This window comes from Mytilus trossulus, chromosome 2 (assembly GCF_036588685.1).
Source record: "Mytilus trossulus isolate FHL-02 chromosome 2, PNRI_Mtr1.1.1.hap1, whole genome shotgun sequence".
In the NCBI taxonomy this organism is placed as follows: Eukaryota; Metazoa; Mollusca; class Bivalvia; order Mytilida; family Mytilidae; genus Mytilus; species Mytilus trossulus.
The window spans coordinates 35,545,602-35,573,179 of NC_086374.1; the positions used below are offsets into that span (position 1 = coordinate 35,545,602).

At 32.5% G+C, this 27,578-nt stretch overlaps 1 pseudogene; it reads right to left on the reverse strand.

The window, feature by feature from the left end:
* Positions 1-1,131: 1,131 nt before the first annotated feature.
* On the reverse strand, positions 1,132-27,308 carry LOC134707091 (WW domain-containing oxidoreductase-like; annotated as a pseudogene).
* Positions 27,309-27,578: the final 270 nt, after the last annotated feature.

The following is a 27,578-nucleotide window of genomic DNA, read 5'->3' on the forward strand; positions in this document are numbered from 1 at the left end:
GTGACTAGGTGACCACATCCACAGATTGTCTTGCAAAACAGCCGTTGGACGTCAGAGTAATCTCGGACTGCTTTTTCTCAGATACAATTACAATATGTTAACTACGTATATTTGATATATGGAAGTAGTTTAGGTGTACATGTTCGGTTGTTACTCCCTACCTTTCACAATAATTGAATATAAGTCGGCTAGCAGTGTTTCTGCTTCTGCTTCTGCCTGATAATGACCACAATCAACGAGCTGATTATTATGTCATGACTTAGGTGCACATGCAGACCCCCCCCCCAATTTCAATAAATTAGTTCAGCTTTGTCAGTCAGGCTTTAAAGGCCTCGACTGACGGTGCTGATGCTACCCCAGGAGGGAGAGTGTTCCAATCCCTGATTGTTCTTGGGAAAAATGAGTATTTTCTGTAATCACTTCTGCTTGCAGGAATTTGGAAACTTTTGTCGGGCATGTTCCTCGACAGTCGTGTTGGTTGCATAAGACGATCTTCCTTAATTACAGCCACTTTGTCGTGTTCTATTTTATAGGGCATAGTTAGCCTAGCATCTTTTCGCCTTTTTTCCAGAGATGGCCATTCCAGGTGATCAATCATTTTGCTGACACTTGAGTGATTATGGTGTTTGTTGGAAACGTATCTTGCTGCTCTTCTCTGGAACATTTCTAAACGATCTATTTCGGTTTTAAAGTATGGGTCCCATACTGCACTTGCATACTCTATTATTGGTCTTGCAAGGCTTTTGTATGCATTTTCCTTAACTGAGGTTGCTCCTATATTTAGATTTCTCTTTAGGAAGCCTATAGTCCTGTTGGCTTTGTTGCATATATTATTGATATGATCATTCCACTTCAGTTCGGATGTGAAGGTGCAACCAAGGTATTTAGCACTTTTGTGTTATTTGTATCATACTGACATGTAGTTTGTTAACGCTGTAAGTCTTTTTGTCCTTTGTCTTTGGGCAAAGTTGCTTTCTGTTTATCCTTTTCATCCTGAATATGCATGAACTATTTGCCACTGTACGGTATACAATCGGCACACAATCTTGTGGACCGTTTATGTCCCCATGGTAGTCTCCATTTCCTTCTAGTGGCATTGACTGTCGAAATGTGATTTACAAAAACACCAACTCTGTTAATTTTTTTTTTATTGTTTTATTTTATTTATCTAACATTTAATAACCATATGACGCATAACTTCCACAATACAGAGACCACATTATGTCGTTATATCTTACTTTCTTGTTCGAAATATAAGAATAATCACATTTATAAGTAGTTCATTTATATAATATAATTTGTAACATAATACGGCATTTTCCTTTGAAGTTTTTACGTGATAATCAGCTTAATAGTTCGGTTTCTGAAAAAAAACATGGTTTAATATAAAGATTGATATGTTATTCCATTAAAAAAAGAATCAGGATGAACTTTGTGCTTGTAACTTCATGTAGATAAACGGAGCTTGGACTATGGTTTAATCTGATATTTTTTATGTTAAACAATGATTTAAACTCCGAGACTTGGTTACGTCTCCATGTGATTGATGCACGAGAACAAGGATTTCTGAATGAACCGGCTGAATTTCGAAAAATTGACTGGATCGATTTTCTCGTTCACATGCTAAGCAGGGGTAGAACGACACTCCCACTGCTTTTTATTGGATAAAAAACACCATGCCGCTTTTACATGATGTTACAAAACATATATACCACGTCTTACTCATTAACATATTTAAACGAACTCATCCTGCAGAGCCGTCGTTTAGATATATTAACTCATAAATGATAGCGTGGTATATATATATAATACATATTAATCTGAATAACATGTAAAGATCTCTATACACATGATTCACTTGGCTGCATGTGTTTGCAGATGAATAAATTGTTTTACAAAAAAGTCAATAAAAAAAGATTGTCAATGATAGAGCTAGTTCAGGTTCAACGGTAATGCCAATACTAAGAAGTATTCAACTCTTGAAGAGTATTTTGTTTTGTCTTAGAATTATGGTAAGGATTTAGATCATCTTGGGAATGAGGTATATATTATGCTAATGTTGTTGGTTTTGTTGACCATCTGTGTACTATATCTTCAGGTATATAGTCCTTCAACAATTCCAAAGAAACTTTTAATAACGCTTCTTGGTTTTCCATATTTCTACAAAATTTGAAAAGATATTTCAAGTGCATAGTATAAACAGTTATAAGAAAATATAAAATGCAAGTGCGACCGGTTTGTGAAAACGTCCGACAAAACTTTAATTATGATTTTTTTCTCTCCATTTCTGAGCCGATGCATGTTTCAATTCTGCAGTACTAAAATAACTATTCAGAAGTAATATTTTATATGACACGTTTCTTATTTGTTATTTATTTTACGCATCAATGTAAATATAACGCAATTTGATGAGACTGTCATTAAAGTGAGAGGGTTAGCGATATTAAACCAGGTTTAATCCACCATTTTCTACATTTGAAAATGACTGTACTAAGTCAGGAATATGACAGTTCTTGTCCATTCGTTTTTAATGCGTTTTGTTATTTGATTTTGACATGTGCTTATGGACTTTCCGAATTGATTTTCCTCTAAGTTCAGTATTTTTGTGATTTTACTTTTTGGATATCCAACAAGCAACTTGAGAATTCTGTAACTTTAAGATTTTCATAGAAAGATATTTCGGCTATCAGAAGTTATGGTATCGACAGTATTTGTAAAAATGCATTCAAAACAAATTCATAACCAAGATAACTTGCAAACACTAATGGAAGAAGTTTTGAAAAAGTATTTCACTACAAGAAATGCTCTTTAAAACAGAAAAATGAACGGAGCCTTGTTTGATGCTTGTAAGCGTACACACAAGACCTGTATTTAAAAAAAAATTGCTTGATTGCAAATCTACATGATATAAAGATATCTACACAATATTTATATAAAGATATCAACACAATATCTGTATAAAAATATCTTCACAATTAAATATTTTGCATGACAATTATACTTTTGAAATCTCGCAATAGATAAAATAGCCTCGCAGTTCTCTTTATGTCCCAGCCTATTAAATATGATAGACGTCAGATACATTTTACAGACTTTTCGCGAATGGATGATATCTATTTTATTTAAAATGTTATCTATTCTAACCAGATCAGCATTTTATTCTACAAAACTCCTATAACCCAGCCCAAATCTAATTTGTGATATCCGTATGTCACAGTATACCTTGATTGACTTGAGGTAGTTGCTGGTTTACAGGCTGCATAATACACATCTCGAATACCTTTAAGTTGTGGAGCTGTTGCAGCATATATTTCAGTTTCTGCTCCTTCGAATGGGGTTTTTATGCAGTCTGATAAAAACATATTTGTTTCAATTATACTTTGAAATGTGGTGTATAAGTTGCAATTTTGTTTACTAGTAAAGTTTTAAATTGTTGAAAAGAAACGAAACAGCAATCTAAATAAAAAATGCGTCAAAATATTTTTTTTTAAATAAAATATTTTAGAATTATTTTCTTTTTTCCGACCACCCGGGTTTATATACGAAAACAACATAAATGGCCTATTGTTTAGCATATTCTTTTGGGAATCCGTTAAATTGATAATTGATACCAAATTACTATAATTCCCATTTTAAAAACTCGTAATCATTATTATTTCAACAGCTACTTACGACAGAATTTCATTGTATGTCCAAAGCAATATATGCAGCATGTACGAGAACATTCCATATCCCTACCGAATTCTGTCTCAACTGTTCCAGGATGGGTTGATACCACAGAAATGTTGGTATCCTTCAACTTTCTATTCATAAAATACATCTGCATAACCTTTAAATATATAAATGTGTAGACGAAAGTTTTTAGAGTTATATCATACCTATTTAGGTTTATGTTTGATAACTATTGAAATACATCAGACAAGGCACACCTTCCGCCAAATTTAGTCCGAGTGCCGACTTCGCTCTCTATATATAAAGTGATTTAAAAAAAATTCTTTTGTTTATTCTATGGACATATGTAAATATCAAGAGAAGCTATCTTATATTCACCTATTAAATCATCATGTTTTTCGTGCCCCTTACAGTATTTCCTATTCTGCATTATAATGCTACTCCGTAGATATTGTGATATTCCTTATTCGATTTGTAATTTTGCATCTTTGATTCCTACGCCAGTTATATGTGTTCAAGTTACCTCAAACAGAAAACATTTTCCTTCTCCGTGTCAAGCTAAGCTTGCAGTATTTATGACAACGTGAACACTGTACTCAGAGTCCAAGTATTGTATTAGAGAAGGGTGACTTATTTTCATAAGACTATAGCTGATCATTGCTTGATGAGCTTGTAATTTCGAAATCCGTGTCGGTCTAGTAAAAAGGATAATGGTAAAATATTATCCTCTCTCATTGCCATATTATCGTCCTGAATATGAATGTTGCATTTGCCTTTGGACGTGAAACAGCCCTCAATCAGTTAATCAAATCCAAAGACTGATTGCTACATGTTGTTCTCCCTTTGATTCCTACGCCAGTTATATGTGTTCAAGTTACCTCAAACAGAAAACATTTTCCTTCTCCGTGTCAAGCTAAGCTTGCAGTATTTATGACAACGTGAACACTGTACTCAGAGTCCAAGTATTGTATTAGAGAAGGGTGACTTATTTTCATAAGACTATTGCTGATCATTGCTTGATGAGCTTGTAATTTCGAAATCCGTGTCGGTCTAGTAAAAAGGATAATGGTAAAATATTATCCTCTCTCATTGCCATATTATCGTCCTGAATATGAATGTTGCATTTGCCTTTGGACGTGAAACAGCCCTCAATCAGTTAATCAAATCCAAAGACTGATTGCTACATGTTGTTCTCCCTTATATATGTCAACTGGTGTGTCTTACCTGGTACAATTTAGAATTGGCATAGTTACGAAAGCATTCGAAATTGTCTTCTGTCAGATGCTTTCCTTGAATCGATGATGCAACAAAAGGATGAGCAAGGTTATGTCCATCACTTGATACCAACACTATTCTGCAGTCATCCGAGCCCGAATACTCCATTAGAGGAATCAGATGTATGGCTAGTAGGAACTGGCTAAGATAATTAACCTAAAATTAGATGTTTTTAATTTCAAAAACTTATCTACCAACCAAAAAGGATTGGCTGATGTATAGGAATATGAGGACTTCTAATATCCGGCAGTTAAAACCACGCCATAAAGGCGGCCGTCAGTTCGGCTATAAGGGATGTAATTATAGTACATGTATATGCAGCCTAGAATACTTTTAAATCACAATGTTCATTCCGATGCCTAGTGTTTGGAGAGTCTCACGTTTGCTGTTCACATTAAAAACTTTGCAACATTTTTTAAGGAATCCATGGGTGGCCTGTTTCTGTCTTTATACAAAGAACCCTTTTACCAGTGACACTTAACTGTACGCCCTTAATCCTGTTCCAATGTTGTTTGTTGTCGTTCTTAATATACAGGAACTATTTGACACTAGATATAGAGCGAACAAAAAGCAGCAACAATCAAACAATCAAATAACTACATAGTATGTGTGTCATTAAAGAACCAATCAGGAGTTTTCTTTTCTCGCTGTATTTAAGACCAATCGGTGGCCTTCGGTCGATTTGTTTTATCCTTGGTCGGGTTGCTGTCTCTTAGACACATTCCCCGTTACCATTTTCCATTTATTTTGTATTTGGCTCATATTTTCTTAGTCTTTGTGATATAGAATGCAATATTGAACATTTTGATACATGCCAACTTAATGGTGAGTTTACCAACAGCTCGGTTAAACATCACTTCTCTGCTGTTAATTTGTCACAGTCTAATTAAGAATTTGATTAAACTAGAATTATGGATTGATTTCCACGAATGCTTTTTAACACACCTTTATTTATCAAATTAGTGAAACGATACCTTATCAACTAGAATCTATAAGTCTTAATTAGCATCTTGGCAGTGGCGGATTGAGAAACTTTCATACTGATTTACTGACTGCCTAAGAGGGGCCCGCTCCGGTCATGTTTCAGTGATTTCCTATATAATCAAACAAAATTTTCTCAGCAAGGGGGGGGGGGCTTCCTCTTAATCGGCCTCTGCTTGGAATTTAAGTATGCATACATATCTTTTCAATTTATAGAATTTGTAAGTGTATAGCTTTAAAAAAAACCATAACAACAATATTTTAATAGCTGAGGCTATATACTCTGCTATTCTGTTGTTTACTGCGTGAACTCCTCTTGTATGTATTAAACATACCTGAAATACCAATTCATTTTTGTCCTTTGTATATTCTGAAGAAGAAAAAAATTAATTCCGAAAACAGTTAAGGAAATATGGTATAAATTATGATGAGAAACTATTAAAAAAAGTATTATGATGCACATTAAAGCAAAGTTAGGACCGCACGGCCGTCAACTATGACCAAGTCAAAAACGAAACAAAAATGTGAAACAATTTTAACAAGAAAACCAATGAAATAATTTTAAAAAACCAATAAACGAAAAACAAACATGACAAGACATCAAATAAAACAACTGAACTACAGGCACATGTATCTCTACCATATACTTATTTCATTCTTAATAAACATTACTGTTTATATCATCCTCAACGGCGAAATATAATAGGCATTAATTTATGATAAGTATGGAACGCCATCACTACGGGGCGCCGAATGGGACTCTTGTGGTTTTGTACAAAATTCAATTCTGTCATAACAAAATCATTTTTGTCTTACAAAACTATGTGCTACAGACTTGTTTTGTGAGAACTTCAATTTTGTGATAACAAAATTCATTTGTGTTGACAAAATTCATTTTTGTCATGACAAAATTCATTTTTGTAGACAAAATTCATATTTGTCATGACAAAAGTCAATTTTGTCTAAAAGGTATGCAAATATAAACATATTTGCATAAAAAATTGACTTTTGTTACCTGATATGGAAATTAAATAACAAAAGTCAATTGTGTGAGACAAAATTAACTTTTGTGAGACAAAATTGACTTTTGTGAGACAAAATTGACTTTTGTGAGACAAAATTGACTTTTGTGAGACAAAATTGACTTTTGTGAGACAAAATTGACTTTTGTGAGACAATATTGACTTTTGTGGGACAAAATTGACTATTGTGAGACAAAATTGACTTTTGTGAGACAAAATTCAATTTTGTCATTTTTGTTGAGACAAAAGTCAATTTTGTTAATTTTGTTGAGACAAAAGTTAATTTTGTTAATTTTGTTGAGACAAAAGTCAATTTTGTCAATTTTGTTGAGACAAAAGTCAATTTTGTCAATTTTGTTGAGACAGAAATCAATTTTGTCAATTTTGTTGAGACAAAAGTCAATTTTGTTAATTTTGTTGAGACAAAAGTCAATTTTGTCAATTTTAATGAGACAAAAGTCAATTTTGTCAATTTTGTTGAGACAAAATTCAATTTTGTGACGACAAAATTCATTTTTGTGACGACAAAATTCAATTTTGCAACAACAAAATTTACTTTTATGAGACAAATTTGACTTTCGTGAGACAAAATTGACTTTCGTGAGACAAAAATCAATTTTGTTGTGACAAAATTCAATTTTGTCAATTTTGTTGAGACTAAATTCAATTTTATCAATTTTGTTGAGACAAAAGTCAATTTTGTCAATTTTGTTGAGACAAAAGTCAATTTTGTTAATTTTGTTGAGACAAAAGTCAATTTTGTCAATTTTGTTGAGACAAAAATCAATTTTGTTGAGACAAAAGTCAATTTTGTTAATTTTGTTGAGACAAAATTCAATTCTGTCAATTTTGTTGAGACAAAAATCAATTTTGTCAATTTTGTTGAGACAAAAATCAATTTTGTCAATTTTGTTGAGACAAAAGTCAATTTTGTTAATTTTGTTGAGACAAAAGTCAATTTTGTCATTTTTGTCTCATAAAAGTCAATTTTGTGTAACAAAAATGAATTTTGTATGCAAATTAGCTCACAGAAACCAAACTGAACTAATTTGAATACAAAATTTTCAAATTAGGTAACAAAAGTCAAGTCTGTGAAACAAAAATGAATTTTGTCATGACAAAAGTGACTTTTGTCCGCTGATAGATAATTTTGTATGACAAAATTTTAAATTTGTAGTATGAAACAAATTTTGTTAAACTGAACTCATTTTTGTTGAACAAAAGTCACTTTTGTCCGTACAAAATTGAATTTTGAGTACAAAACCACAAGAGTCCCATTCGGCGCCCCGTAATCACTGCCTTATAAGAAAAAACTACTATGACATGATGCAAATGTTGCTTACATGATGTGAATTCTCCTTTATATGATGTGAATTCTTCGTTACATAATGTGAACTCTTCTTTACATGATGTGAACTCTTCTTTACATGATGTGAACTCTTCATTACATGATGTGAATTTTTCATTACATGATGTGAATTTTTCATTACATGATGTGAACTCTTCATTACATGATGTGAATTCTTCATTACATGATGTGAATTCTTCTTTACATGATGCGAACTCTTCATTACATGATGTGAATTCTTCATTACATGATGTGAAAACTTCCTTACATTACATGATGTGGAAACTTCATTACGTTATGTGAAAACTTCATTACATGCAGTGAAAACGTCTTTACGTGATGTGGTTGTTTGATTACATGATGCGAAACTTTCCTTATGTGATGTTAAAATAAAAACCCTTATTCATGATGCGAATACTTTAGTGTATAATGTGAATATTGCAGTACGTGATGCTAGAACTGCATTACCTGATGTGAACGTCACCTTATAATTATACGTCACGTGATTGAACCAACATGAAGTGTTTTTTCGTTCCACAAAATTTCTTCGAGTTTGGATAGTTTTGTTTGTGATATGGAATTTATCTTTCGCAAAACGTAAATATCTTGACTTTAGTATACAGATTTGTGTAAAATTTGAATATTTTGGAGGTGTCTAATGCACATTTTATAAGAACTTATTAATATTTTCTTTGTTCATTGAGACCTTGGCTCGAATATACCCAGGGGCGAAACTTTACGGATAAAACAGTTCACAACGCCTTGAATGAAGTTGGACTTTGTACCTATGTGAAATGTGTAAAATCAACTAACTGTATAGTAAATTTGACCTATGACCTCTGTAAAAATGTCTCTAAACGAAACCGGTAAACTTATAGAGGAAACCCGCAAAATAATTGAGACTGGACAAGATGGCCATAATAATATGGATCTACTTAATATGATCCTGCAAGTTGTAACTAACATTGATTCAAGAGTTCAAGGAATGGAAACGAAACTTGACAAACGTATAGATGACCTTCACCAATCTATGCTGTCAGTGTCCGCAAGAGTTAGAACTTTGGAAACTAAGACAAGTGAAATCAACGTTCAGCTTGCTGATTGTCAGGCGAGTTGTCAAGGCGTAAGCAACCTTTTTGATGACATTCAAACTCGATCCGAACAAATTTTGAGAAAAGTTATTCACCACAATGGAAGAATTACTCATCTAGAACAAAGTCCCAAAGAACAACTAGAGCTTCCTCTCAATGAAATTAATAAACTTAAAGATTCGATCTTAGATCTACAATGTAGGTCAATGAAAAACAATTTGATTTTTAAAGGTTTAGCCTTTGCAAAATATGAAAATTGTGAACAAAAGCTGCAGAACTTCTTGTACGAAGAACTTGATATACAACACCCTATTGAGTTTGGAAATGTTCATAGATTTGGAAAGAGAAGCCTAAATAGAGCACGACCAATCATAGCTCGGTTTCTGTATCATCGTGACCTAGAACACGTTCTTAAAAATGCGAACAAGTTACGAGGTAAACCTTTCGGAATACAGGAACAGTTCCCTGCTGAAATAGAAGAAGAACGAAAAAGGCTTTATCCTATTATGAAATTGGCAAAACAGGACGGAAAACTTGTCAAAATGTTTCGAGACAAGTTATATATCGATGGGAAACTGTTTATTCCAAGATCAAATACAGAAAACCCCACTCCGCAAAACCAAGAACCAGTACCAACAGAAATACAGCGCGAAGGTAGCGGAGAGAACACTGGATACAGGGACGTTCTGATGACTCCATCCAATGATACACAGAATGGACGATACAAACGACAGCGTGCAGGGTCTAGTCCTGAGACACCTCATTAGAAATGCCAAGGAGAATATACATTTATCAGTGTAGACGAATCAGAAAAAGACAATGATCCATCTGTTAATAACATTAATATAAATAACCATAATAATGATACATGTCAAACTAAAGATAATAATGTTTTGAATATTATAGGTCTAAATTGTTGTGGAATTAAGAAGAGATTAAAATATGAAGAATTTGAAAAACTAATAAGAAAAAATGACATAATTTGTTTAGTAGAAACCAAAACTGATGATATTGACACAATTAAGTTAACAGGATATGAATTTCATATGAAAAATAGAAAAGCTATAGCTAAAACTCGATCTGGGGGTATCATTCTTGGCTACAAAAAAGAAATAGCAAGTAAAATAAAACCTTTATCTACACATTGTAAATACGTGCTTTGGTTTAAAGTCTCATCTGACCTCTTAAATTTAGATCAAGATATTGTTATAGGTATAGTATATATACCCCCTGAATATACTGCATTTTCTTCACATGATGCATTTAGTCAACTTGAGGACGAGTATACAAATTTCTCAAAAAATTACAAATTCGTTGCCTTAATTGGAGACTTTAACGGACGAACGGCCAACGACGATGATTTTTTACATTCAAAAGAAACGCATGGAAACAATGCGGCGAATTTTGTAGAAAACGATGTTTTAACGCTTGACTTATTGAATATACCACGAAAAAGAAATAGTTTAGACCCTATTAGAAACAGGTACGGAAACAAAATTTTAGATTTTTGCAAAGGAAATAACTTGTTTATTGTAAATGGTAGAATAGGTGAAGACAGAATGACAGGACAGTTAACATGTAAAAATGCTAGCATTGTAGATTATTGTATAAGTTCTACAAGTTTATTGAAATATTTCAGAAATTTTTGTGTACTTGATTTTAGTCATTTTTATTCAGATGTTCATTGTGCACTAGCAATTTCATTGTCGGGGTTATCCCTGAAAAATGTAGAGGAAACGGGGGAGAATCGTAATCGTCAAATATTTTCTGAAAAAATTAAGAAATGGGATAATGAAAAATGTCATGAATTTAAAGATCAGATTGAACAAGGCAAAGTTGAAGAATTAAAGATACTATTAGACGAAGTAGAAAGTGGACATCTAGATTTTAGTAAAAAGTACTCGTCAGTTGATAAAACAAAAAATCAATACTTTACTTGACCATTTATGTTCAATATTCTGTAAATCTGCGAAATCCACATTCGGGACATGTAAATTTTCGAATTCTAAGAAAAAAGGTAAAAAGAAACTTGGAAAATTGAAAAAAGAATGGTTTAATGACGACTGTCACTTTGAGAGACAAAATTTCAGAAAACGTAAAAGAAAATTCAAATCATGTAGAACAGATCAAAATTTTCAAGACTTGAAACAAGCTGAAAAAAGATATAAAAAAGTTATGGATCAAGCTATTCTTGATCACAAAAGAAATTTGTCAAAGAAAATTAAAAATTTTAAATCAAATAATTCACAAGAATTCTGGAAACTATTAAAAAGTGGGAAAAACCGGGAGCAACCCGACATTCCCATGGAAAAACTTTTTGAATTTTTTAAATCTTTAAACGAGGAACCAAATGACAAGCAAAACATTAACATACCATACATTGACCCTTACGATATTAATCGTCTGAACGAAAGTATAAATAAAAATATTTCAAAAGACGAGATTAAAAAATGTATTAAAAAACTAAAAAACAATAAAGCCGCGGGAGAAGATTTGATTGTAAATGAATATATCAAGTCAACAGAAACTATATTTTTAGATATTTACGAACAACTATTTAATATCATTTTTGTAACAGGTGTTGTCCCAGATGGTTGGCTGATTGGAAATATTAAACCGTTTTTCAAAAACAAAGGTGACAAAATGGACCCAAAAAATTATAGACCAATTACAATTTTAAGCTGCCTCGGGAAACTCTTTACTGCAATTTTGAGTGAGCGATTAACTAAGTTCTCAGACGAATTTCTTATCTTGAACGAAAATCAATGTGGATTTCGTAAGGGCTATTCAACAATCGATAATTTGTTTATAATTTTTAACTTTTTTGAAATTCTAAAAAACAAAAAGAAAAAAATGTTTTGCGCTTTTATTGATTTTGAAAAAGCTTTCGATAAAGTTTGGCGGGATGGACTATGGTACAAGTTGCTAGTGAATAATATGAATGGTAACATGTATAATATAATTGTAAATATGTATAACGGTACAAAGTCTTGTATTTCTTATAATGATTGTAAGTCAGAATTTTTCCCGTGTAGTAACGGGGTACGCCAAGGGGAAAATTTATCACCATTTCTTTTCGCCTTATTTATGAACGACCTCGAGTCATATTTATCAAACTGTAACTTAGATGGTCTCCAAACGATAACTAACGAAATTGAAATCAAACTTAATACATATTTGAAATTATTTGTAATTTTGTATGCTGATGATACTGTGCTAATGGCAGAATCAGCTGCAGATCTTCAAAGGCAACTTGACTCATTTCAAGATTACTGTACTTTATGGAAACTGAAAGTAAATGCAGATAAAAGTAAAATCATGATATTTTCTAAAGGAACACTTCCAAGAAACCTACATTTCAATTTGAAGGGAACAGAATTAGAAATAGTGAATAGTATTAATTATCTAGGAATAGACCTAGCTAGAAGTGGGAATTTTAAGAAAGCGAAACAGTCCATAGCTAATAAAGCTACGAAGGCTTTCTACGAGGTTCTAAAATTAGGCAGAAACCACGGGCTTTCAATCAAAACGCAACTAGAATTATTCGATAAGATGATAAAGCCTATTTTATTATATGGGTGCGAAGTATGGGGTTTTAGCAATAATGAAATAATCGAAAAAGTCCACCTAAAATTTTGCAAATTGCTTTTACATTTAAAATCTTCTACACCATCGTATATGATATATGGCGAACTTGGAAGATATCCTCTAGAAATTGACATAAAAAATAGAATGATATCATTCTGGGGTAAAATTATTTCTGGAAAGGAGTCAAAATTGTCAAAAGTTGTCTATAACTTATGTTTTCAATTGTCATTTGTAAATGGAGATAAATTTTTATGGTTAGATAACATAAAAAATATTTTGAATGAATGTGGCTTAACATATATTTGGAATTCACAAACTTTTATTAATTTGAATTGGCTACGTCTTACAGTTAGTAGAAACCTTAAAGATCAATTTGAACAGAATTGGCACTTACTGTTAGAAGAATCACCAAAAGCTATAAATTACAAAGTATTTAAAGATAGTTTTAGCTCTGAAGCTTATTTAGATATTTTAGATAACAAAAATCTAGTAGAATTTTGCAGATTTAGAACGACTAATCATAAATTACCCATTGAAGCTGGTAGATGGCTAAACACCAGCAGACAAAATAGAAACTGTACTCTGTGTAAAAACAATGAACTCGGGGATGAATTTCACTTTATTTTGGAATGCAAATTTTTTGAACAGGAGAGGAAAAATTACATTGAAAAGTATAGCTACACAAAGCCAAATATTTTAAAATATAAATTATTAATGTCATCAAAAAAGAAGGTTAAGTTGAGTAAACTCTGCAAATTTATCAAAATTATAAATAAATCTGTGTGAACTCCTGGCTTTATCTAGTGTGACGCCACCCTATTAATTATTTTTGTAACATGTCTTTTACTAAATGTATTTATTGAATATTGTATATATTGTAAATATTGTACATAATATTGTGTATTTCTCTATACCTTGTCAAAATGATGGTTTATTGAGAATAAAGATATATATGTAAATTGTTTAATGAGACCCTTTAAGGGTTCAAAACTTGATAGAAGCGTGCTTTGTGTTTTTTTAATATTAGGTTTGGTCGTTTTCGGTATTCTTGTGCTCCATAACTCCTTAACCCAAATATGTGCCCTAAATTTACTATAAACGTTTTGTTGTACAGTCCATAGGCTTGTTAAGGATATATAGGATTTAAAGCCATTTAAGGGTTCAAAACTTTATAGAAACGTTCTTGGTGGTGTATTTTTATGGTAGTGTTATTGTAACGGAGGGGGTCGGTGACGACACCTCCCGGGACGTGAAGTTCCCAGTATTGTGTCCCTATTCGACCACCTGATGTCAGATTATGGCTGAACATCAGACAATTAATCAAAAGAAACTATGTTTAGTCACAAATGTACAATAATTGCGGACAAACGAGAGTAAAAAAACTTTCTTAAATGAAGTTCAAAAATAGAGTAATTTCAAATGTAAAATGAAAAATAAAGTGTTCCAAGAGTTAGTCTTTAGTAAAGTTAATTGGCTTCGCGTTGTATTTTGTGTAGTAGAATTGCACCAAGAAGAGGTGACTATCTCTTGCAAACTGCACCGAAGTGGTAACTATATATAACTCTAAACTCAAGTGGACTGATACAGTCCGGCGAGTATTTGGAGGACTGTACAAGGCCGACTCCGACTGAAAAACAATTAAAATACTTATATTGTCATTAAACCGGATAACTTTTACATTAAAGGTACTGAATACAAATTGAATAAACTAATATTCAAAAAACATTACAGAAACATCAAAAGTTAAATATTAAAACAGTTGAATTAACAATCCTTACTTTTATCTCACTATGGAGTTTAAATCAAATTAAACTTAAAATAAACATTTAATCAACAAATAATTAATCTATCCAGAAGTAAGGGGAATTAACTAGGCACATTTATTACATTATTATAAGGTTTATATTTTAGGAAACATCAGTATTATATACTAAACGTTTATGAGTCACTTACCAACGAAGTTGAAGGGGACTTTCGGTTTGCAATTTGTCTGTCGGTCAAAATGTCCGTCCGGAAAATTAGTTTTCCGCATTTTTTAGTTTTAAACATATTTATTTATAGTGGATTCGGTAACACGTTTTGCAACTTATATAAATCCCTTTCCACTTTGCGAATGCGAGTGCTGCCTTGTAGCGGCATTAGCCTACTCGTTTTCGAAATCTACAAGGATGTCTTTTACGTGCAAGAGATATGGCACTGCTGTTAGCAATACTTGAATAAATTGATTTGATATTTAGTATACAATATAACCATGAAAAGTTACAGATCAAGTTCTAATTTTGTTACGGTTTGAGGATTTTTTTGCAGAGTAATGGCCCTTGGACTTAGGAAATTCACTCAGATAATTGGTTTCCACATTTTGACTTAAAATTTGACATAAAGATTATTTGTAAAACCATGACAAGTTACAGATCAAGTGCGATTTGTGTTTGCAAAGTTATGGTCCTAGAACTTAGAAAAATAATGCAAGAATTTTCGACTATTCTTAATTCATTAACTTACAGATTTAGATTTGAAATTTTGTTTATAGTTTAACCATTACAAGTTACAGATCAAGTTTAAATTTAGTTTTGATTTGATGATATTTTGAAAATTCATGTGATCCTTAGACTTAGAAAAATCACACAATGTTCTGCACATGTTTTAGTCATGCTTGTCTAACTACCGTTATATTGATTTGATATTTGATATCTACTTTTAACATTACAATTTGCACATCAATTCTAAATTTTCTGTTTGAGAATAATGAATATTAACTGGTAGGGAACTATGTATTGTCATGCAATACTTTTAGAATGATGGATAGTACCAAAACAGGTCTCTGTCCACCCTTTTTATGTTTGTGTATCATTTCTTAGCCATTTTTTATGGATTTATTTTTTGAAGTTTAAATAAATTAATAGATCAATTAATTTGAAAGTGAGATATGTAACAAAGTAACGTAAGTGAGACAATTGTACATGTACCGTAGAGTTTCTGGATATACATGATATAGGAGAAGTATTTTTTGGAAGGGGTTTGCCAACATTGCCTCTAAAAAATTTGAATTATGTTTCTAAATTTATATAAATATATAAAAAAAATGACGTATACTTAAAAAGAAAATTTTAAATATGACACTATCACGGCCATGCTTATATATATAATCTCTAAATGTATAGCATCACTCATAATTTACAGAAATTTGATATTCAGCTCCATTGAATGCATGTAAAGATGTACTTAGTTGAAATTTTTAAGAATCCAGTAATTAAAATTGATATTATAAGTCGAAAGAGCATCAGCTAAGGTACAAAACAAGCTGAAAAAAATATTGATAGGTCATGGAGCTCCTTTTTGAGATGTTTCAGTTTTAAAAAATGGGGAGAAAAGGCTGACTTGGACTTTTACCTTGCATTTGCATTGGTATTAATTGGATCTCCAAATTAGCTATTGAAGATTTTTATGAAAATAAAAATTAAGTGTTATGGGGCAAAATATTTTACCCTATAGCTTTGGAAAAAATCCAAGGAGTCTGAATTATAATAATAATAACGTCCGAGAGGTCCCGTGTTCTTATAAAGATGTTTTGACATAATGAAGAGTTCACATAACGTCATATGTGTTTCTTACCTCGTAATACCCATTTGACATTACGATGTATATATTTTGGCATAATGTAATAGAAATACGACATAAAGATTTTTTAACATAACGTAAAGAAATTTTCACATCATGTAACAAAACTTTCAGATTAGGTAATGAAACAACTACATCACGTAATGAAGTTTTCACATTATGTAAAGAGGAATCCACACCATGTAATGAAGGTTACACATCATGTAATGAAGTTTTCACATCATGTAATGAAGTTTTCACATCATGTACAGAAGTTTTCACATCATGTAAAGAAAAATTCACATCATGTTAAGAAGAATTCACATCATGTAAAGAAGAATTCACATCATGTAATGAAGAATTCACATCATTTAAAGAAGAATTCACATCATGTAATGAAGAATTCACATCATGTAAAGAAGAATTCACATCATGTAAAGAAGAATTCACATCATGTAAGCAACATTTGCATCATGTCATAGTATTTTCTTATTATAAGGCAGTGATGGCGTTCCATAGATAAGTATTCAAAGTTTTCAGTGAAGAAGCAAAAGTTGTACAAAAATCACAAGATTTCGCTGTTTACTTATAAAAGTTAACAAAAAAATTAATACATTTGACTTTTCTTCCAGTGCTTTTCAAGTATTAAAAAAACTGATAAATGCATTTGCGATTTTACATGTTTTAAAACTAACACAAAGGACCAAGGCCTAATCCTGCGTTACACACTAAAGTGTGTAATTTTTGCCCGGAAGATTTAAAGGTTTCAATAAATTCTTTGGTAGACTGCAAAGATGCAAAATCGACTTTCATAAATTGTACATATATGTCACCATCTTGGATAATTCCATTTGTTCCTTTTTGCTTCTCTTCTTGGTATTCCTTCTTCATTCTTTCAATTGCCTACAGATGCATAAATTTATAGCCGAGTTAAACACATAAACTACATATAAATTACTGTTTGCATGCAACGAAAAAACCAACCCAAAAACCTCGCTGAAACTATTATCTGTTTCTCTTGTTTGCATACTCTCCTTCTTTTACAGAAATCTATTTCAGAATATTTGATTTTGATACAATACAATCTTTGTCAGAGTACAAATACTGTAGATGTTATTTAAATATGCTGAACGAAAACTGAATTAAGGGTTTGAAAAGTCACTGACCAGGGTTGGGTTGGATGCCTACTAAATTGCTAAAAGATAACGCAATTTACTTTATACGTTGAACAAATGACAATAAATGACAAAACGTGCTTTAATTTTATTTGTTTCCATGTTTTTCTATATTTAAACCGAGTTCAAGAGTTAATACTAGCTGTCCAGGTACAAACTAACAATTTAGCGAAATCCGCATATACACTACAATGCCAGCTATAAGAATGTAGCTCTTTCTGTAAACTAATCAGACTGAGAACTTGCTCTTAATTCAATAGAGGTAAAACAATAGTATTGGCTAACTTAACTGTTTGTTTTTTTCTTGAAAACATGACAACTGAAACCATTAGGTGAGAAGAAAACGGAAAATTTCGTCAATGGTGACTCATTTGGAGATTTCGTCTCGCTTATTGATTTTTGTTGCTTATAGTTTGCTTTATCTGTTACAGTTCTTGGATGCTATTGAAAAACCTGATATTGAAATCATCATTTAGGAGTACTAGTAATTACTCATGAAAAGTTTATTCATTATTTGACAGATGTTAACTTATTTGTAGACCTTGAAGGCGGAATCACAGACTTATTTTTATAACTAGATATCCCAATGATTATTGTAGTCAAGACAAGTTGGCATTGACATCTTAGTTTCAGATTAAAATTTTGCAAAGGTAAACGAAGAGACATTCGAATTTTCGGGTCAGGCGAGCCGATTAAGGGAATTTGGTTCAATATAAAAGGACACCAATGTCCTTCGGTTAAGAACTGTATACGTTGGTTTGGTTTGAGTTTTTTTTTTTATTCGATTGTTGCTTTACATTAATCATCCCTTTACATTTATATTTCCCAGTTTTACCTCAAGAGCTCTCATCTCCGATCTACATGCTATTATCACTTTTGCGCCTAACATTGCAATCCATTTCGCTGTTTCATAACCGATTCCTATAAAAGACATGCAACGGAACGATAGATATATTTTTGATGATAATCATGAAAAGCTGTATTTACCATAACACTTTACCAAATATTTTCAGTAATGATTGGATACCATAATTGAAGCATATCTAATATCATCAGACTGTCAACCAAAACATAATGGCGTCCATAAAACATTCAAATGTATCAAATGGATGTCTTCAGTTTAGAAAACATGAACTCTTGGACCAATATCTGCATCGTCATGCATTGCACTATATGCTTAATTTTGATGGAACCACATTGATTTAGTAGTATTCAGTAGTTCATTATTGATTTTCAATTTATTTTCATGTTTTTAAAACAAGCTTTTGTGAGTTTAACGGACAAATACAATGCTTTATTGATATACGAAAAAAAGAAAGATGTGGTATGATTGCCAATGCAATGAGACAACCCTAAAAAGGATACCAAATGCCACAGAAATTAACATTTATAGGTCACCGAACGGCATTCAACAATGAGTCAAACCAATATTGCATTTTCAGCTATTAAAGGCCCCGGAATAACAAATGTAAATCAATTCAAACCAAAAAAATAACGGGCTTATATATGTACAACGTTATGAACGGAAACACATATCTGACATAGGATCAAACGACAACCACTGAATCACAGGCTCCGGACTTGGGATAGACACATACATGCAGAATGTGGCGGGGTTAAACAGTTTAGCGGGCGCCCAACCATACCCATAACCTGGTACAGTGGTGAAACAGTACAACTTAACTCATCAGATGAATACAAACAGAAATACATGTATCAAAAGCACAGAATAGACGCGACAGGGTACACGTCATCCCCACAACAAAAGAAACTGATCTGCGAGTCCTCGCAGTTACTGACAACCAGTTCAAGGCAAATAACTTATAATGAAAAATGCAACTAAGACCTTTAAGACTAAGGCTATATTCTTGTTCATTTAGCTAAAGTTAATATGTTATATTTGTTAGTAAAAATCTCACCAGTATTACCACCTGTCACAACCACAACTTTGTCCCTGTCTAATGGCTCTCTTGGGAATGAGGTTCCTACGCCCATGTCTTCAACTTAATATCTTTATCAAAGAACATTCATTTCCTAAAATAATAAAATAAATCTATAACAATATCACGGTGTATATTCATAACGCTTCCTTTCCGATAGAATCGGCGTTTTTGCTTCCTTTCCGATACTTTAACGCTTCCTTTCGGAGTTTCGATGACGACATCGCACAGGATCACGATATTAAAATGCATAATGCTGCCGTCAAGAGGTAAGTTAAATAGAAATATGTAGCTCACGGAATATTTGAATGTTTTGTCTTAATTTATACCAAGTTGATTTCATTAGGAAAATAATATAAACCAGTTCAAACAGTTCCACAATCTCAGCGTCGTTGACGATGACAGATAAAAAAATACATTTGTTTGCTCAGAAACTATTTTAAAAAGCATACAGCATATTGATTCGCAAGCTTTTCATTATATCTTAACTTATCAAATGGTTTTACCTTGTCCCGCTAACCTGAAACATCCGTATAACTCTTTTTTCTTTAAAATCAAGGAAACACTTCCTTTCCGATAAATCAGTCCCAGCGTCAATTTTGGAAACGCTTACTTTCGGAGTCTAAAGAAACGACTCCTTTTAGATTCACGTAAAAGTAATGTTATTTTCAAATAAAAATGTAGCTGTGCGCACAGGCTAGGAAATAAGCACGACTTTAGCTTATTGTTTAACGATATAAAAAGTATAAGATATAGAATTTATAACATTGAGACAACATTTCATTAATATTGAACATGATAAAATGTCACCGTAAATGATCATATGTTCAGTGAGGGCTGCACCTCCCATATCCTTTCTTTTACATAAGCAACATTGTTAGTCACAACTTTGTATTTTGGCATTATTTAAAGAACAAGGGCAGATTATCAATGAAACCTATCACGTGGCATTTAATAATTAGAGTCAGTGGCGGATCCAGAAATTTTCATAAGTGGGGGCCCACTGACTGACCTAAGAGAGGGCCCGCTCTAGTCACACTTCGAGATTTCCTATATAAGCCAAAAAAAAATCCCCAAAATGAGGGTCCGGGCCCCCGATCCCCCCCTGAATCCGCTTCTGAGAGTAAAAGACTAGTCGACCCCCGGGGTCTGAATAATGTGTTCGACGTAAGTTGACATGTCTATTATTCGAACTGTTACCTTGTGAGATAGCACGTTGAAATTACGGCGTAGTCCAAAGCAGGGTTCATATTCATTTCTCATTATCATGTTTTCTTCCTGAATATGCACCTGACTTACTTTAGTTTAAACAATTTATTTATAGTGCACTGGGAAACAAGCTATTGCAACGTATATTTAAAATCCCTCTTCACTTTGCATCATACTTGCCACTGGACCTTAAATAACTCTCCATCTATCGTCATCTGGAGACTCGTCATTGAAGGTCTAATCGAAAAGTTAAAAAAAAGTTTTTAACACATGACATGGGTAAAATCTCTTTGTTCTTACTGTGCTATAATCTGGATAATGCACAGCAAAGGTGTGCATTATAGCTACATCAGATATACTGCACAGTTCAAATCTATTTTTACCTTTAGGAGCGGTACCTGGATTTCAGTGAAAGGGGCGTCATTCTATAGAATTAAAATAATATCGCCGAGTGTAGCGAGACTTTAAACAATATTGAAGATTTTGGCTAAACACGATATTTTGTCCAATCCAAGGGTGAACCACCTATTCGCCCCTACCCCCGAATTCGCCATCGGCCTTGAAATTACGACAAAGTTGAACTTTGTACAAAACATCATAGTTTCAAAATAGGAAAAAAGAAAGATTTCTCATTCCGTTTTTTTTTTTACCTAAGCTGGGACAATTACAACAGGTAATTACAACAAATTTTGGTATGCCCTGTTTTTAAACTGAATAAAACAATATATTTTTTTTTTACAGGAACCATATTTTCGACAGTTTTTAGTGGAAACGAAAGACAAAAAGACAGGCTAAAAAATCGGATATCTCAAAGCCTCAAAAAGTGACTCGTGTTTCATAAATGTGATGAGAGTAAAATTCTTCCCACAACTAGACTTGTGTGGTTCTCTTTGAAAATTATTTCCGGTACTCAAGCATATTATGAACAAGAATTAGTTGGATGCTATTACTACAAAATAGAAAAGAACAAAAAGGGGAAATTAGACAAAAACAAACCCTCTCCTATTAAATAATTTGTTCAGTTGGAACACAAATTTTAGAAATGGTGATTGTGGTATAAAGAGAAGACAGCTTTCTAATGGACACTTTGTATGTAGAATAACAATTAATTTCTATAATTTCTAAATTTATGCAGATCATATAACAATGTGAAAGTACTAATACATTGAAAAGCCAGGTATTTAATACGCAAACGCTAGAACCTATAGTATCTACCCTTGGTGACTTCTGCATATAGGATATTAGAATAGTCATTTAGCACTTTGTATATTTTTTTCTCTTGAACAACAGGTACATATGTATATATAAAAAAGAAGATGTAGGATTGCCAATGAGACAACTCTCCACAAGAGACCAAATTGACAGTCACACAGACATTAACAACTATAGGTCACCGTACGGCCTTCAACAATGATCAAAGCCCATACCGCATAGTCAGATATAAAAGTCCCCGAGAAAAAATTCAAACGAGAAAAAAAAGGCATTATTTAAATAAAAAAAGGAACGAAAAAACATATGTAACACAAAAACAAACAACAACCACTGAATTACAGGCTCCTGACTTGGGACAGGCACATACATAAATAATGTGGCGGGGTTAAACATTTTAGCGGGATCCCCCCATACCTGGGACAGTCGTGTATCAGTACATCATACGAACGAAGTTATAAAAATAAGTTGAAAAAGGCTTACTCATATAGTTTTCATATTCGGACATAGGATGAGAGGTGGACCTATATTTTATTTTATTGTATTTTATATATATATCTGTTTTTTTCTCTCTCACATGATAAGTAATTTATAAACTTGTCAGTGTAGAGACTATATCATTTGAGAGATCAACTGTACAATGTATCAGATATTTTAAAAGAAAACATATCTGAATTTATCTACAATTATCAAATGTATTCTCACACTGTAGTCTTTCGGAATGTCCATGTTTTTTTTTTATATGAGGACAATAAATGGTTACTACAACTTGTAGATTGTATTCATTATTCTTGTATACAATATACGGAATGGCTGTTCTTTTGGCTAGCCGGGAAGACAACAAAAATGCAACAACAACGCTAAAATTGTTGTTTTTCACCTTGAAAAGTTTGATGCCTTTATATCAAGATTAATTTAATAAATTCATTTGGTCCAGGCGCTTCAGAGAGTTGTAAAAAATTATGGACAACGTACACCACTATGCATTATTTCCCGCCAAGCACTATTTAAATCGGTATTTTAATCTTAATATGAGAACTATCCGACTCCACGAAGAGAGAAAGAAACGGAATTTGAAAATAATTTTGTTTTTTGTTTTTTATAGAAATTCTCATAAATTTAATACACGAAATTTCAGTCAGACTAGTAGAGGCAAGTAGAATTTCTAAGACGTGTTTCAGAATAATATTACTTTATATTTTTAGTTCCCTACCAACGAAGCTTAAGGTTTGCACTCTGTCTGTCCGTCCGTATGTCTGCCTGTCAGTCAGTCCGGCAAATCAGCTTCCAACACATTTTTCTCATGCTTGAAGATCTTGGTTTAATATTCGGATTATTTGTAGGTGTAGGACTACCAATTGATGCACCAATTCAATTAAGAACGTATGTGAAAGTAGTACTACTCTGTGAAATACAGCACTTTTGATGTCATTTTTTGATTAATCTAACCTACATATATGCAGAAACTGGGTCGGCCTATTCCAGGGCTTCTAGAAAAAATAATGAGGGGTGTCACGGGCTTTGACTAAAGGTCATATAGAGAAGAAACAGACTCTTCTTTTGCGCAAGGTATCGATGGCCATAGCTATGTTCAAAAATCTAAAACTAGATCTCAAAATTTGAAAAAAATGTCAAAAAACAGGGAGGTTGGCCTATTTCAGGGCTTCTACAGAAAAAATAATGAGGGGTGTCACGGGGTATTACTATATACTAGGTCTTCAAGAGGAGAAACAGGCGCTTCTTTTGCGCAAGGTAACGAAGGACGCTTTAGTCAAAAATCTGAAACTAGAGCTCAAATTTGAAAAAAAATAAAATTTCACGTATTTTCGTGTTATGACGTTTTATTTATCGTTTTCTCGTGTTTGCCTCAATATGCGTGTTTCGTGTTTCCCCTTATTTATTTTCCGTGTTTCGGGTCGGTGCTGTTTATTTATTCTCGTGCATGTACCGCATTTGATAAAAAGTCAGTGTGTTATAATACTTTATGTAACTGGTGTTATCTGAAAGAAAGTGATGTATCTTGTTACCATTCTACTTTTGCAATATGTATGGTATAAATGAAGTCCATCAAATCACTATGAATAATATTTGTTTTTTTTTTAAATAAGATGCAAGTATAAGGGGCACTAAGAGCTAGAAGACCGCAAGGTCTTCATGCCCATTTATAATAGCTGCATAATCTCCAATTACGGTTCTGGTACTTTTTCCCTGATATTTACGATTTTATTTCTCGTGCTTCGTTTTACCCGATTTTTATTTTTCGTGCAACGTTTTTGCGATTTTTATTTCACGTGTTTCCGTGTTCAGTACCGCCCTTTACCACAATCTTAAAATGTTATTTTTAAAATACTTTTACAACATAAAGCTGAAAAGTCAATGCTGATCAATGCTTGTGCGAGATCTATCGTTTTCACTTTAAATAATACGCCCCGGAACATCAAAATGTTTAGACATAGTTGCATCTATCCACAGTCTGACCGTTGGTATAAACATTTTTAATTTATCTGAAAGGATGCGTTTCCTAGTTAACTTTAATCTTAAAGGAAGCGTTTCCAAACTCTGAAAGGAGGCGTTTTGGTCGATGTTCAGAAAAAACTCAGTTATTGCATGCATTGAAAGGTTAGGAATCTTACAATATATACAAAATGAAAACTCCGAATTTATTTTATAATCTTATTAATTGTATATTGTGTTAAACGGTCGTCACTCAATTGTTCTTGCATTCATGACTTTTATTTTTGATAAACTTGTTGTACTCGTCGACGCTGTTGTTGTGTTAACCCGTATGCTTTCTGTAATCGATTATAGACATTAGCAAATCTTATTTTGGATACTTGTTTATGTACTTTGTTCCGTCACCTATCAATTCTTTCAAGAATATTAGTATTTCATTGGTAAATTGGCATTAAAGGACACTACCACTCATTCGATGTAATCATTTCCTGTGTACAGTATCGGAAAGGGTGCGTTTTCTGACTCGGAAAGGAAGCAAAAACGCCGATTTTATCGGAAAGGAAGCGTTATGAATATACACCGTGAATATTGTAAAAATAATGTTTTACATGTTGGAAATATAAAAGAAGTACATCTCTGTTCAGTAAATCTCTATACAGTCCAGACTTGAAAAAGTGAGCTTAACAGTAATATATGCTTAAATTTTACAATATCAGTACTAAAAAGTATGATAATATATATCTAAAACTCATAAAGATTTCAGATAATAGAGAGGCGACGGATACAAAAGGAACATTAAAACTCAGAAATAAAAAATAAACTGACAACGCCATGCCTACAAAAAAGACAGACAGACAAACAACAGTGCACGATAAAACATAGAACATTATATCGTCTGACGATTTTAAGATGCTATACGATAGACTAAAAATGTATCGAAAATATAGCACAAAAGAAATCATGAAATAACTCAGTGCAATCCCAATTTTAGATGCAAACACATGAAAAGAAAAACAAAATCACATCATATCTCCACATGACACAAAACAAAATCCAACTGCAATCAACAAACAAGACGCAAAGAGTCACAAGAAATGAAAAAAAATCCATTCGCGGGCAACTACCAACTTATCATACTGTATGATCGAACACAAACATAGCCAAAATATGACACTCAAGAAATAAGACCCAAACTAAATTACAAGTAATTGCAAGATCAATAAATGATGCATAAAAAATAATTCCGAACAACAATTGGTTGCTTCCCCAAAAACTCATCTTCACAATGGTCAACCAATCCGGGTTACTGTATAACTAAGGTGTAACAAAATGTGTAACAAAACTTTTTAAATATTACAGAAATTATGACTGTCGGTGTAATTGTAATTGTTTAAGAAAAAAACATGTCAAGCATGCAAATATTATTTAAAAAATACTAGTTTTAATCACTTAAAAGTCATGTGATGTTAATACATATATAGGACGGGTGTATTCGATGCGTAAATTAATTAACAAAACCCAGTCATATAACATCCAACTTTGAAGTTGCGTCTTAATGTCAAATATAGGTGTGCCACTTTGTGAATGGTCTTAAACGATTGACAATTCATTTCTCAATTTTTGTAATTTTTCCTAGATTTTTTCTATGTCCAGCAAAAAAAAGTAGCAGTTTATAAGGAGACCCCCTAAATGACGTAACAGCTTGACTTATGGTCGTTTATAAAAAGATTGTTTGCAAGTTGCATTGTGAACAATTGTACAATATGAAAACTAATCAACGTGAATGCAAATATTTTTAATGACTTTACGGAAAGTAACTTTTGTGACATCTTGACAACCGTATACAAAGTTCATTACACTTTTCTACCTTCTAAACGCAAGAGGTCGAATTCTTTTGTTCTATTTAAACCGCATATCGGACTGATATAAAAGTATTGATCAACATAACAGTTTTATCAAGTATAATTATTGAATTTCAATCCATGCATTTTGGAAACTTAAAATAAATGCTACTGAAGTATTTACAAAACCCTGAACGCTGAACAATAACTTGTTATACCTTATATAATGTTTTGGACGGCATTATCATTCACAGATTTGCCATGGTTTTTTTTTACAAAGACATCGTAATGCGTAAAGTTTTGTCTCACCACTACAACCACATTTTGGTTAAACAAAGACCCTCACACATTAAAAAATCTGATGCATGACAATATATATATCAGTTCATTTTGATACACGCACTACACCGTAGGAAAACTACGTACCGTTATAACTATCTCTGCAAAAACAATAAAGCCGTCTGGCTTGATATGGGAGTCTATGGCTGATACCAGGGCCAATATGAAAAATGCCATGTAATAATCTATAAATAATGTCTATAAATAGCAACAATCAACATCAACAGAATATAACGTAAACACGGTAATTAAAACATTAACATATTTTCTATTAGATTTTGAATAGAAATACGCAATTATTCGGTAGACAAACTTGGTTCATCAGGCGTGGGCATCTATCAAGATGAGATGTGATGCATGACAAACAATATATATTTGTTCATTTTGATACATTTATACCGGAAGAAAATCACTTACCGTTAGTTTTACCTCTGCAAAAACAATAATCCAAATTTCAAAATAAACGCAAGTCAGGAATTTTCTGTATCAGATACTGTATTTTTCTGTAAAGGTTTGCCTGAACAGAGTGTGAATTGAGGAACGTTAACACCATGCACTTTATGTCACATGGTTCAAATTATAAATATTAAGTTATCATTTCCTGTGTAAACACATAACCAGAGACATATATACATGTCTCTGACATAACTTACCTTTAAAATCAAGATATATATATAAACTAATTCAATAATATAAGTAAGTTTTCAGATTGTTACGCTTATACAATGGTACTTATATAAGATGATGATGATGATGGTGATGATGATGTGGGGTTCGTGTTGTTTAGTCTTTAGTCTTCTATGATGTCTTATTCTTATGTACTATCATTTGTCTGTT